The 13,868-nt window shown below is 32.8% G+C and overlaps 2 protein-coding genes across 3 annotated transcripts in view; one reads left to right on the top strand and one right to left on the bottom strand.

Annotated features, from left to right (window-relative positions):
• The window catches only part of LOC144844452 (carboxypeptidase E-like), a 231,843-nt gene that overhangs the window by 173,319 nt on the left and 44,656 nt on the right, over positions 1-13,868 (bottom strand). The window lies entirely within an intron of this gene.
• LOC144844690 (chondroitin sulfate N-acetylgalactosaminyltransferase 1-like) overlaps positions 1-13,868 on the top strand; it is a 43,977-nt gene that overhangs the window by 10,222 nt on the left and 19,887 nt on the right. For both annotated transcript variants that reach the window (XM_078701715.1, XM_078701716.1), the window contains exon 2: positions 8,002-8,069. The gene's annotated coding sequence lies outside the window, so the exon portion shown is untranslated. The remainder of the gene's footprint in view (positions 1-8,001; positions 8,070-13,868) is intronic.

Genomic DNA, 13,868 nt, shown 5'->3' with positions numbered 1-13,868 from the left:
ATGTCAGTCAGCATCTCAGTGTTTAAGTTGGTAATTTCTCATCCATCATTTTCCCAGAGCTCTCATTAATCACGTTCGTCAACGTGACAAGCAAATGCTTTTTTCACAAATTATCCTTCCCAACAGACAATTAATATAGGTTTATTTTCTTATTCCATTAGGCATAATTACCATAGTGATGTGTGCACAGTATAAGCCCCCTCTCCCTCCACTTTCCTGTATTAAAGTTCAGAATGAATTTATGCAAATTCTTTTATCTGTGTATTACTAGTAAAAGCTGATCATGAAATAAAGTGGGCTTCTGGTAGAAACCCCACTTCAAATTGGGAGTATTTTCATGTAAAATGTTCAAATCCTTTTATTTAGCCCAACCTCTTAACACAAGAGTTCACAAACATTATTTTTTTATATTACATAGCCTATGTAAATACGTGAACGTGATTGGTTGAAACTGCGTCACATGACTACCGCTGCGAGGATCGTAAATCGTATATATCCTCGAGAACGATGATATTGACCGATTAATTTTCGCGTAATTATCGTGTCCCCTGTCATTAAACATATACATTCTCGAGTTCGATGATATTGACTGTGTAATTTTCGTGTGGCAACACTCGCGTTTGCCGATAAATAAACAAAAGTCATCTACTGGATTTGAACTCGGGTGGAATTGTCACTCCACCATCGCAAGACAACGCTTCCACCGTTGCGCCACGCAGCTTGCTTGAAGAAATTATTCATCTAAACTATTTAAACTATGCATACATAGCGCCCTCATTTGTTATTAGTCCTCCCTAAATGTGATGAAACACCGTTTGTGATTGGTCAATACTCACGGTAGTAACCTAGTAACTACGCGCTGAACATCCGGTGATTCGGCTAGCTCCTCGAAGAGAAGACGATGAATTGTTTATTCGGCCTACCTGATTATAATATTATTATTAATAGGCTTATTGATGGAAATTCTTCTGTTAATTTAAACGACCTAGGCCTAAGTGAATATTTTATTGCCAAGGAATCATTAATTAGTAATTATCTGTATATTATTCTTCGCAAGGTAAGGTGTCTAGGCAGGAGGCTTGTTTACATACAATACAAATACTATCTATAGAATAGGAGGCCTAGCCTAGCTTCACCAGCAGACTTGTTCTTGGCTATATAATATAACAGATATTGCCTTTTATATCGGTTAAATATAAGATTTGACATCCCCTTGGGAATGATATTATGTTCTCGGGGAATATATATTTCCCTCAGCTGGCGCTTCGGGAAATATATTCCCTCGAACATAATATCATTCCCTCGGGGATGTCAAATCTTATATTTAACCTCTAAGCAGTCAATATCTGTATAATATTTAATACTTCAAACTTGTGTTCCAAGTCAAACATAACACCTTGTGTTATTCATAAACAAAGCTGTTTTTAAAATGATATTTTACTTTTAACTTACATTCATAATTCTAAGTTGCTTTAAATTGGGCTTGTTCTAAACTTTTGAATGGTCAATACAATCTTTCTTCAAATAAAATTTTAATAATCACTTTTTCAAAAGCATACACAATAAGGATGATGGTGATCCACTACAACCACAGTACACTGAAGTAGTTACCTAGTGGTTTAACTGCCTCAAGATTCTAACCCAAGTTTCATTTTGAAGCTTTAGGTAAAGTTGTTCATCATTTAGAACAAACCATGAGCGAGAGAGGAATTGAACCAGGACTCAAGAATTAGAAGGCATGCATTTAACCCATCAAAACTCCACTCCACCACTTGCTGTAAAATTCTTCAGAGTTGTTTTCTCCTTGGCGTCAAATGTATTTTATCACCTGAATTCTATTTTCTTTCTTTCTTTATTAAGATTAATACCAAATAGAATGATTATACTTTGGAACAAACTATAAAATTCTCTTTCAAATCTTAAATGCTCTTTCCAATTTCATAATCATTATGTCGGACATTACTTGTGCCATTAAACTTCCGTTTCATAATTAACAGTTGTAAGGTTTTGCTCTTTACATTCACAACATGTAAGTAAGGGGATTGTATAACGAAGAACCGCCACAACTTTACACACACAATATAAAGTAAAAATTTAATTGCACTTAGCAATAATTACGTTCTTACCTCTGAAAAGCCGTGTTGTATGAATGTGAGAATCTCAATTTGTTGTCGTGAATCTTAATGTTGTTTATATTTTATAGAGCGTTATAATCTTGGTTAAAAGTTGATGAGGTGTTATTGCGTGATGTTGCATACAATTACATTTATGTTGTATGCATGGAGTGAGAGAATGAAAAAAATAACCAATGTTGCATTTTTAACTAATGTTTAGCTATTTTGCAAGCTCTAGTAATAGTATTAAACATGCACAGAACATATTTAAAAAGTGGATATGATTTGTATCTGAGTAAGTTGATGAGGTGTTGTTTCGTGATGTTGCATACTAGTAAACATTTATGTTGTGCATCATGGAATGAGAGAATGAAAAAAATAAAAGCACAAAAACAATGTTGCATTTTAAACTAGTTTTTAGCTATTTTGCAAGCTTTGCAGAAGTACAGTATTAAGCCTACACAGAACGGATTTAAAAGTTGATATGATTAATATCTGAGCTACAACGACTCAAACTCTCTTTACATCTATGTGTCGTAAACACAGTAGAAATCTGATGTGATATAACTCTGATTCAGGATTATATCCAATGTAATATTATATCATATATTTTGGAACTTGTGAGGAGAAACAAACATTCCATTTTAACAGCGTTAATGTACTTTCGCACCTATCCTAAGCATACATTGTCTTTGTAATTTATTTAACACAGAATAAGTTAAAGACCCCTTCCCTGCAATTTTGGACGTTTTTTGGAAAATAATACATATATATCACTTTAAAAACATTAAACCATGTCATTCCTTGTCCTAAATGTACGTTTTATGGTAAATTATGATAAAAAGTGAGAAACAATGCACTACCTAAGTAGCTTGCGGCGATCGACCTCTCGTGGACGGTCTTAGGCCTAGCCTAGCTAGGCTTAGTTTTGTAGGCCTAGCTGGTAAACATCGGTAACGTACGAACATCGTACGCTAGCTATATACCTAGCCTGACGTTGTATAGTTGCTGCATTAATTGTCTTTCTATTTTTGCCAGACTCCGTTGATACAAATTGGGGAAAACCCGGTATTTTCGCTGAAAAGTTAGGAGTCTTCCATTTGTTTTGGCCTCACGATCGATCGAAAAGTGGGCGAATTACAGGTGAAAAACAAAAATATCAATCCGCGCGCAATGCATTTTGGGATTTATAGCGGGCCGCTATAATTATTAGAATCGACTTATTTTTCACATTTTTAACCGTTTAAAGACGAAAAAAGTTATCGCAATAGGACCATATAGTATTATTTTTACATTAAATATAGTTTGTGATCTTAAATTAGATCTAAAAAACGTAGGGAAGGGGGCTTTAAAACTGCAAGATTAACTGGTTAAAAGATAGTGTAAACAGCTTGGAAAGAAACATATCTACACATGTTTACCAACCAACCAATATGCATTGTGATACTGTAGCCTCCAGAATTTGGACTTGATGTCACAGCAACTGATTTTCAGTATGAACTGTTACGTTATAGTTTTGTACTCTTTGCCATGCAGCAGCAATCAAACATTTGTTTTCATAGATGATGACAACATCATTTTAACAAATGTTTACACTTCGGAATGTTTAGTCGCCAGAATGCTAGTCATTTCAGTAGCATCCTTCTAATCCACTGCCTACAGATGTTCAGACTAATTGCCTGAAAGCTAGCTGTGTGTTTTATCCAATTCCCAAATATCAATATCAAATTAATTTATTTGTAAACCAAATTATTCACCGAGATTCTTTACTGTAGCAAAATGTCTCTTTGACACGTTTTTTGCACAGCAATGATATTTCCTAATTGCGTAGAAACTCAATTCAACACATAGCGTCACATACTAACAGTGAATTTGACACCACAGCACGGAACTTTATTTTCAATTCCATTTGTTAATTGTAACAACTTTTATTAATGAACATACGCCTACTCACAGGCGCATACGTGACATAGTAGAAATTGCAAAATGTTGAAGTTTAATTGAATCGTAAATTGATATATTAGTGAGTGTGATATTAAAGCGTTATTTCTTGTGCTATTGAAAGAAACCAAAAGAATGCGTTTACAGTTCGTTGAGACATGGAGTTTCATTAGAAAATCAATTCCTGATAATTACTGTTCAATTTATTTCACATACTGTAGGCGATGCATTTTCCAAACATTTCTTCAAGGCATAGTAATATTGCTTTTAGCAGCTCAATTATCATTTTTAACATTTCTCTTTGAAGAATTAAGAAGTAACTTTTTGATTTGTAAAATACTGATACTGTAATATCAAGAAATACTTACAATCTAGCTTTATTTTCCTTCATGTTAAAGGGATCATGTAAAAATCATTCTGCTGCAGCAACTACAATTTTTTCATGAAATAAGATGAATTTAAATGTACTGCACGCACGTTTATAAGACAATTACTGAAATAAACAGTGTGTTTGCTTGCTAAAATAATTACATAAAGGTTAAAGAATGAAGTTACTGCAGTAACTGCAGTAAAAGAATTTTGACATAATCTTTATAAAGTACACAAACACATTTGATTTAATGAGGACATTTTAAAATGTGAGAGTTGAGAGTGTGAATGAAAACATAAACAATATTTAGAAAAACAGTTTTATTATGTACGTGAAAGATTATATTCTCAATCTGTTCTTAATAAATATCCATTTCATGCATTATTTAACCCGCTTCCTTAATGTCTGGCATACAAAATATAAATATCTAAATATATCGAAGACATAAGCTTTAGTGCGGACAAGAAATCAACCATAACGTTGATATTCTTTTTAAAAGAAGGTGAAATTGATATAGATGATAATTAGAATTAGAGACAGTTAGATTGATAAAACAAACAGATGTTCTAATTAAAGACCCATATAACTATGGAAGAAGAGGCAAAGACAAAAAACCAGATGGATGGATAAGAAAGATTGTAGCATTTGCTGGATGAGAGCTGCACAGGACAGAAAAGGATGGGTTCAGGTTGGGGATGCCTTCCCCGGCAATAGGCTGAGATGATGATGACGACTACGGCAGCGTGATGATGATGATGCCATGATGGATGGATGAGATTGTAGCATTTGCTGGAATAAACAGGATAAGAGCTGCACAGGACCGAAAAGGAGGAGTTCAGCTTGGGGATGCCTTTGCCCTGCAATAGGCTGACAATGGCTGAGATGATGATGACGACTATGGCGGCGTGATGATGATGATGCCATGATGGATAGATTGTAGCATTTGCTGGAATAACCAGGATGAGAGCTGCACAGGATAGAAAAGGATGGGTTCAGCTTGGGGATGCCTTTGCCTGGCAATAGGCTGACAATGTCTGAGATGATGATAATGATGTAATGATGATGATGAAAATAACCATGGAGGAACATGCCTTTTAAGAACCAGCAAAACAATGTTAATTTTATTTATAATCAAAATTCAAAGTTTAAAAAGACCATAAAACATGTAATGTTTATAGTCTATCATAAAATGTCTGAGGTGATGATGACAATGAGGTTTTGTTATAAATAATGAATTAACTAATAATACATGGAACAATAAATTTAAAAATTAAATTATAATATATTACTAGAGCATGTGCAGACTAGAATTAAGTTTAGTGTCCTTTTTTACCATGGAAACAAATGACAATGAGTATTCGTAAACAAAACAAAATTCAATAAAGAACAAAAAAGTATCTAGCAGCAAAATACAATACTTGATATTTAAGTGACAGAATATTTTAGCAATAAATTCGTAGTCAACATCTTTATTCGTTTTACTTGGTAGATATTACAAATTGAGGTAATTTTTTTTATATATATATTTTTATTCATAACGATAAATCTATCAATCAGACTACAAATATTAAATCATATCATTTTTATAACATGGATTCTGAAGTATTTTCCCGAAATAAAGATGAATGTATTTTTAAGGTGTTTTTACTTTTGTGTTCTTATGTTAAGCCACTTTAGCTTATATTTATAGGAGGAATGCATTCACACAACTTCCAGGAAGTGAGGACATTGATAGGCAGCTACATATATGAACTTCCTACTATCTTTTTTGTGCACATGCGCAGGTATATCATAAGATGAACAGCTTAGGACTCAAAATACAGTATCTTAATTCATCTGTCAATATTAAGGTTATGTTCAGACCTACTGAATTATGGTTTATGTTAATCGAGGTCACGATCTAATTATTGTAAAAACATTACAGCAATGTCAGATTTGAATAAAGATATTGATCGATACGAAATGCTGGTATGTAAAACTTAATTTGCTTTTACATTTATGTCAAAATCGTTGATTTGTGACTTTTGTATCATACTGTTAGTGTTGTAATCTGTTACCTTCAGCTTTTTTTCTGTTTTTAGTACATCCTTTTGTAGTTTAAACTGATTTACCATTCAAACTTATGGAGATAGACACTATAAAACTGAACAGGCCTGTAAAAGGTAGTTTTGCACAGTTTGTGTTGGGTGACATTCAGAGATAAGGTACTTTTTAACTTTCACTCCAAATCTGCCCACATTAAGTTGTCAGTCAGTAGGTCTAACTAAATGTCTAGTAAATAGAATAGACAGATTAAGTAATTTCACATGATTTTCATAAACATGCCTCTGTGTTTATTTTATATGCTATGTAGAAAAATATGAATTATTTCAACTTACAAAATTTACAGGCTGTTTATGGTAATTATTTTTTTCAGTACCATCTTGTTTTGATGTAATCTGAAATCGTTTTCAACGAAATGCCTGATGTTAATTTTAGCATTTTCCATATTTTTGCACTGGTCATATTTTGTGTATTATACACAGTATTCTACAAAATCAATATTTTATGGTTAGTTTGGAATATCATTTTAAATCCAATATCATAATTAAAGAGTAAAAGCTTATATTATAAATCTGACTCAAAATATATAGTGTAACCTTTTAAAATGACTGCGGTTTAACATTATATTGATGAAATTTTGTAAGATGTAATTATTTTTAATGGGATTGATCCAACATTAGTTTAGTTATTTCTAAAATGATAAACAAAATCCGCAGAAAATGTAATATTTGTATGTTATCTGCTTGCATGGTACATGTGTTGCATACATAGTATTTCTAATGTAATTTTTTTTTAAATATTTTTATTTGAAAAACATAAATATTTTATTGGAATAATAAAAGCGTACATTTTTTTATTAGGGTGTTTGATAGTTTTTATCTATTTTAATGATCAATAACTCAATTTCATGAAATGTTATTGTTGTTTTGGAGATTGGGCCTATTTTAAACAAAAATCCAATCAATTTTGTGCCTAACTTACCTGGATAAACAACAAATTAAACCATGCTCTCCTACGTGAAAGCTAAGATATGAAAAGTTGGAAGTTCATTCAACCCCCTTTGCAATGGCCTATGTATACCACTAACCACAGCATAGACTACCAACACTGGTTTTCTATACATGGTCATGTTATTGTTAGATGCAGTAGTAGGATTACCAAAAGAACAGAAAAATGTTACGACATTATAGCGCTGCTTCAATAAATGAGTTAGATTTACCACTACTGAACAGCATGTGAAAAGACATTAACCAATAAGGTATTATAGGATACACTCGGGTGTGTGTCTGTAAATCGAAGGAATCATTATTCATCTGTCTATAAAATCATTTATTCATCATCTTTTTATCCCAAACCACCTTTTTCGAAATCCTTCGTACATCCATTCATTTTCTGCTCCAGTGCAGTTCACTAAATACAGGATGTCTTAATTGAATTCAAGATATTGAAGTTTCAAACACTGTAGTAAATGCAATACTTTATCACTATGTCATGTGATACCTTACATAAATCAATATGGTTTTTCTCTTACAGAAGATTATTGACATGCGCCTGAAGAAGTACGGCATAATACTATTAGAGTATGGAAATTGAAATCTATGGTAAGGATGCAAAAAAAACTTATTTTTATAATAAAATGGTTTTAACAAGATGAGTCGTTTTAGAAAGCCCTTGTTTTAATAAATCATGGAACTATACACACCAAGAATATAGGATGTATAGCTAGCCCTCAAGATATATAGTTTAGTACTATATACTTGTTTTGAATGAATGATAGAGTTTGTCAAGTGTCTTGTTTGGAATACAAATTATGGTATTATGGTGATAATAAAATCTAGTATGAAGCAGAACAATTGCCATTTCAAGTTAACATCTGTCAATTCAATTACATTTCAATTCATTAATTCAAATGGCATTAAAAGTAAACATACACATAGAACTGAAAGAATATTGCTTACAGTTATAAGGCAGAACAGAATGAATATATTCTATATTTGAAAAAAAAAAGATTTTAAAAGGTAAACATGAATTGCATTTGCATGAATTTTTAGTCCGCATTGGCATAGCCATTTTTCGTATAAGTTGAAATCACAAAGTTGTTTTAAAATGCATGAGGTAAAACATTTTGCACATATTGTCCAAAACCTCACAAGCAAGTTGCAATGCATAGTCCTTACATCGTCACACATTGTATGTGCATCAGTTTAGGACCAAACTATTTTAAACTGTCAACTTTATGGATAACATTGAAACACACACACAAAAAATGAAAAATGTGATCAATAATGGTAAAGAATATATATTTTCGTTCCAAATCTGGTGTGAATCCTTTTTTTAAAGCTGTTCATGAGAACTATTTTATCATCACTTCCGCTGTAATTCATACCATGGACAGGTCAAAGGTCATGATTCCCTCCAAGCACCCCAACTCCCCAACCCCTTAAATTAAATGATTTATGTGATTGATATCTACCATATAAACATGAAATATCAACATATTGAGTTCGCCATGCAAACCTTCAAACAATATAAATATCATCTTAATAGATATCCTCAGGTGTCAACGCAAAGCCTCCAGTATGCGTAAATTTGACCATGCTATCACAATCATTGGTGATCAATGGTAATAATGTGTTTATACTTTCTTTCCCATGCAGTTATAATTTAATTAAGTCACTGAGCTGCAATTAATTTGGTATTTGCTTAATAAGATTTGTTTGTACTGTATATGGGAGAAATTATACAATAGTTTATGATACGGTAGTGTGACTTGTAGAATGTTGATTATTCTAAGGATCATTGCACAAGTGAGATTGCCAATGTTCGTGGATTGTACTTTATAAATTGTTTGTAGTAGTCAAAAGGGAGTTGAAGAATACAACAATATTGTTTACATGAAAATATATTCGTATAGTACATTCAACCTTTGAAGTATTGAAAGTACATGCTGTGCTATAGTCAGACGAAAGATAATGCATTTGTTTTATCTGAATGGAAATGTTATTGTTAATTAATGTTACATAAATGTAAACTGAAAGTGAGAAATTGTTTCCTGCCCATGGATAATGCAGAATAAATAAATGATAGTTCAGGTAAGTAGTGTGAAAGAAATCATGCCAACAGGATCGAACTTGCACTATTTTTCGGCAGTGCACATCAATGGTCAAGAGTTAAGGCTGTAACGTTTGTTGCTGCAGGATCATGGTCAACTTGCTCCATGGTTATAGGTCTTGACTAAGCCCTTGGTACACTAGTTGACGGCATTATAAGAATGTCTCACTAGATTGCGGGATTAATGGATAGTTCCACTCACATAAGATGCATCTTCTCTTTGTGGAGAAAGGACCAATGTTGGTTTATCCAGGTATTTCGCACTCCCAGACCACCAATTTACTTTTATGCAATAAATTCTTCAAGATGAGTAGGGAGTTTCTTCATTGTCATAATTCACACTGTTCCTATCATGGATAGGAAAGAGCCGCCTGGGTATAGCTGCCAATAATATGAGCTGACCCAAAGGGAGAAGAAGCATTGATTGAAAAGCGTTAACGTCTATTCCATGGATGAGTGCCTTAAGCACATTTTGTGTGAATATGTGTGTTATATAAAAATTCATAATTATTACCATTTCATGGTTTTTATGTTTTTCAATTTTGAAATAGACCGATAGCAAAGATTGCTCATCTGACCTGAATAGTATGCATCAAAATTAATTTTAAAATCCATAAATTGACCGTTCAACTTCACTATTGATATTTAATTACCCTGTTGAAAGATATCTGTACCGTATTTTCCAAATAAATGGCTTGCCATACGGTTTAATAATAATAATATCCTGGATTTATATAGCGCCTAATGTTGTGAAAACTCTAAACGTTGATTTTTTGGATCAAACATGTATGGAAACAAACTCCCATAATGCAGCTAGTAATCAGCGCAAAGTTGTGTCTTCGGGTTCCCATTTATACACCTGGGTGGATAGAGGCACCTGGGTGGATAGAGGCAAACGTAAGTAAAGTGTCTTTTTGCCTAAGGATACAAGCAATGCGGCGAGAGTTGGATTCGAACCTCGACCTCACGATCAGTAGTCGAACGTCCAACAAAATGCAGTAGTAGCTTTGAAGCACTCATTCGTTGGGAAAACAATAAATCTTTATATTTATTCTCAATCAGAGCATCAACTATTGTATCATATTATATCGGCTCGTTGGTCTAGTGGCATGATTCTCGCTTTTTCCAGACGAGCTCCATTTTTTGGAGTGGAGTTGTGGCTTGGTGGTTATGATGCTTGGCTACCACTTCAAGGGTCCTGGGTCTAAGTCCCGTCACATGTCAGGATTTTTTCTAAGGACAAAATTAAAACTCCACTCCCAAGGACTTGTAATAAGACTTTGTTTATGTAGAGCATCTTGTGTACTGTAGATGTTTGTCTTGTGAACCTCTGAGGGTCCCTAATGATCAGCAATTGCTGGATAGATCACCCTCATTAAATAGGGTAAAAAAAAACACCAAAAAAATCTTAAAAATTATGTTTCAGATTGGTATTTCTTTTAGAGTTCCATAAATTCCATTGCTATCCTGTAGTATTTTGAAATGTTTCACTTTTTATTTGTTGTTAATGTTGTTCTACAGTAAATCACATTAAAATTCCATTGCTATCCTGTAATAATTTTTTCTTCGTTGTTATTCTACAGTAAATTACTCTTTCATTCTAAGTTCTAACTTCTATTGATAATAAATATGTATTGAAATAATTAATTGATAATTAAATAATTTACATATGAAAATGTACGAATATGATATGAACATACAAGAATGTACACCTGTCCCCTACTCTAACATTTCTACATTAAATATCACTATTTCATTAATAAATTAGTCTGGTTATTAATTAAGAAAAAGAAATATAAAATTGCAGTTTTAGTGATTTATGATTGAATGTGGCAAATGTAATTTGGCGAAGGAAGTAGAATCAGACAATGGTACTGCATTTTATTTGAAGGCGTCATTTGGGAGTTACTACAGAGAGGAATTGACCATACTTTAAATTTGATTAGAATGTCGGCTTAACAGAGCTGATCCTGGATACTGTAATTTTCTATTAATGTTCACAGAATATAACAAAGAAGTAGAATTGATATTGACATTTGAAAATGTGATTGAAATGTGACAGAATTTTCACTTAAAGCTACAAAATAAAAATAGAAATTGGCAATGTATAGAAATTCCACATTTTATAGTTTCATCAAATGAAATTACAATATCTGTGCGCTTACTCATCCTTATAATAGATGTACATAGATGGTCCTTGAAAACTGTTAATATCTCGACCGATCTCATAATTAATATTAACAAACTATCTGAGATATTAACAAATGAAATTAAATTGTTACATGCTATGGTGCAATGCTGGTTTAGCACTCCTAGAGGTCCTCCAACACTGCTCCCTGGGTTTAGCCAGTGAGTGCTCATAGCTTTTATGCCACTTATGTTTATAAAGACCATTTTTTCCCAAATAACTAACCATATTTTCTATACTTAAATTAAAAATTTAAATTACTGAATGGTTATTTGTTTGTTGATCTGTTTTTAATATTGAAATACAGCATGGAGTGGATACAGTCTGAGAATTGTTATTATCGCTATGTTATATCTCATGATTGACCTTTAATTTTAGTTACTAAAGTTGACCTTTTACAATTAGTAACTGATAACACTGTATTAGTGTAAATGAGCAACTTATGAAAACTTTATTGGAACCTGTTATGGACAACTGTTTCTTTAATTTGTTTTTATTTTTTTAGATATCCCCGAAGTCTATTTTTACACATGGCACCTGGATTGCATTTATCAAATAGATGTCCAAGCTATGATTTTTTTTAATTGTTGAATACTATGTACATACTTACATACATAGCAACTTTACAGAAGTTATAATATATTATTTTTTATATAGGAATATTATAACAATTCAACATCGTATTAACTCTTCAGCGAAAATACCCAATTTTCTCCAAATTTAACAGATTCTCCCAAAAACAGAAAGACAAGTAATGTAGCAACTAGACAATGTCGGGTAGGCTTATAGCTAGCGTACAATGTTCATACGTTACCTCTGTTTACCAGCTATGCCTACAAAACTAAGTCTAGCTAAGCCTTACAACCGAGAGGACATTCGACGTGAGGGTAGTGCATTGTTTCTCTCTTTTTATCATATTTATGTTTTTAAGGTAATATTTAATAATGCATTTTTACAAAACGTCAAAAATTGTACTAGGGATAGTGTCTTTAACATTTGTAAAATTACAAATGTACATTCTTGTGACAAGATGAGATATGTAAGAATGCGCAAGTTTATGTATTATGTCATGTGTAAATGTGTACATGAAGCTGTAAATTGGTTGCTAAGAGCCTTGGGCTGATGAAAACATCAAACTGCTTGGACTTGACCTATTGCGAGTGAGCTGATTGCATGACTACTTGTAGCCCAGCCCTGTAGGACATCAGTGGGTGTTATGTCAGTTTTTTGTAGTCAATCATTGATTATCTTCCCATGCATTCATACTTCACAGCAAGGAAGTAAAAGTGGTGCTTATAGCTATATGTGTATATTGTGGAAAGAGAACGTTCCCATCCAAGGAAAAGAATACAGTACTTGATAATTTTACATTACTATTTTCAATCAAGAAAGTTTCTTTGATCTGTGGTACTGTAAAGAGACCCATCTTAAAGGTAGGCTTGTACAGTAGTTTCGATCTGGATACTGATGAAAGGAAATGTGTTGAGCACTCATGTTGACTTTCAAGCAACTGAACAGACCTGAAAATAATGTATATAGTGTATGATATGCAGGCTGTTGACATGAAACTGATTTTAACAAGTTGATGTTGTTAACAATACGATGCTGTATTCATAGTTGAATTGAAAGACGGACTGTTTATGTGTGTACTGTCTATCAACATTGGCTACAACTGCCTTAGATGCAATACAATTTAAGGTTTTCAGTTGAGTTTCTTTAAGTTCTGGGATTAGAACGCTGTTAAACATACAGTAGCTCGACACTACTCAACTGTGTTTATTTTGACTTATTTTGTGTATTTTGCATTACTAGACTGAGTTGTGGTCAATTGCATTCAGTTGCATAGAGCGCTTATGTTGAGTTGAGTTCCTTTTAGTTCCGAGTTGACATAAGATACAGATACAGATACAGATTCATTTATTGTCCAAAATATTAATGAAAATTACAGTGCTCATAAACCTTGGCTTGCATAAAATAAATAAATATAAATATAAGGGGGACTATCTAATAAATGTTTTGTTATAATGCTTTATCCCAGCTGGGTAGAACGAGTACTTGTACTGCTACTGTTATGGATACAAACTATGAGTGGTGCTTTAGT

This window comes from Antedon bifida, chromosome 6, assembly GCF_963402885.1.
Source record: "Antedon bifida chromosome 6, ecAntBifi1.1, whole genome shotgun sequence".
In the NCBI taxonomy this organism is placed as follows: Eukaryota; Metazoa; Echinodermata; class Crinoidea; order Comatulida; family Antedonidae; genus Antedon; species Antedon bifida.
This window is presented reverse-complemented; position numbering and strand designations above follow the sequence as displayed.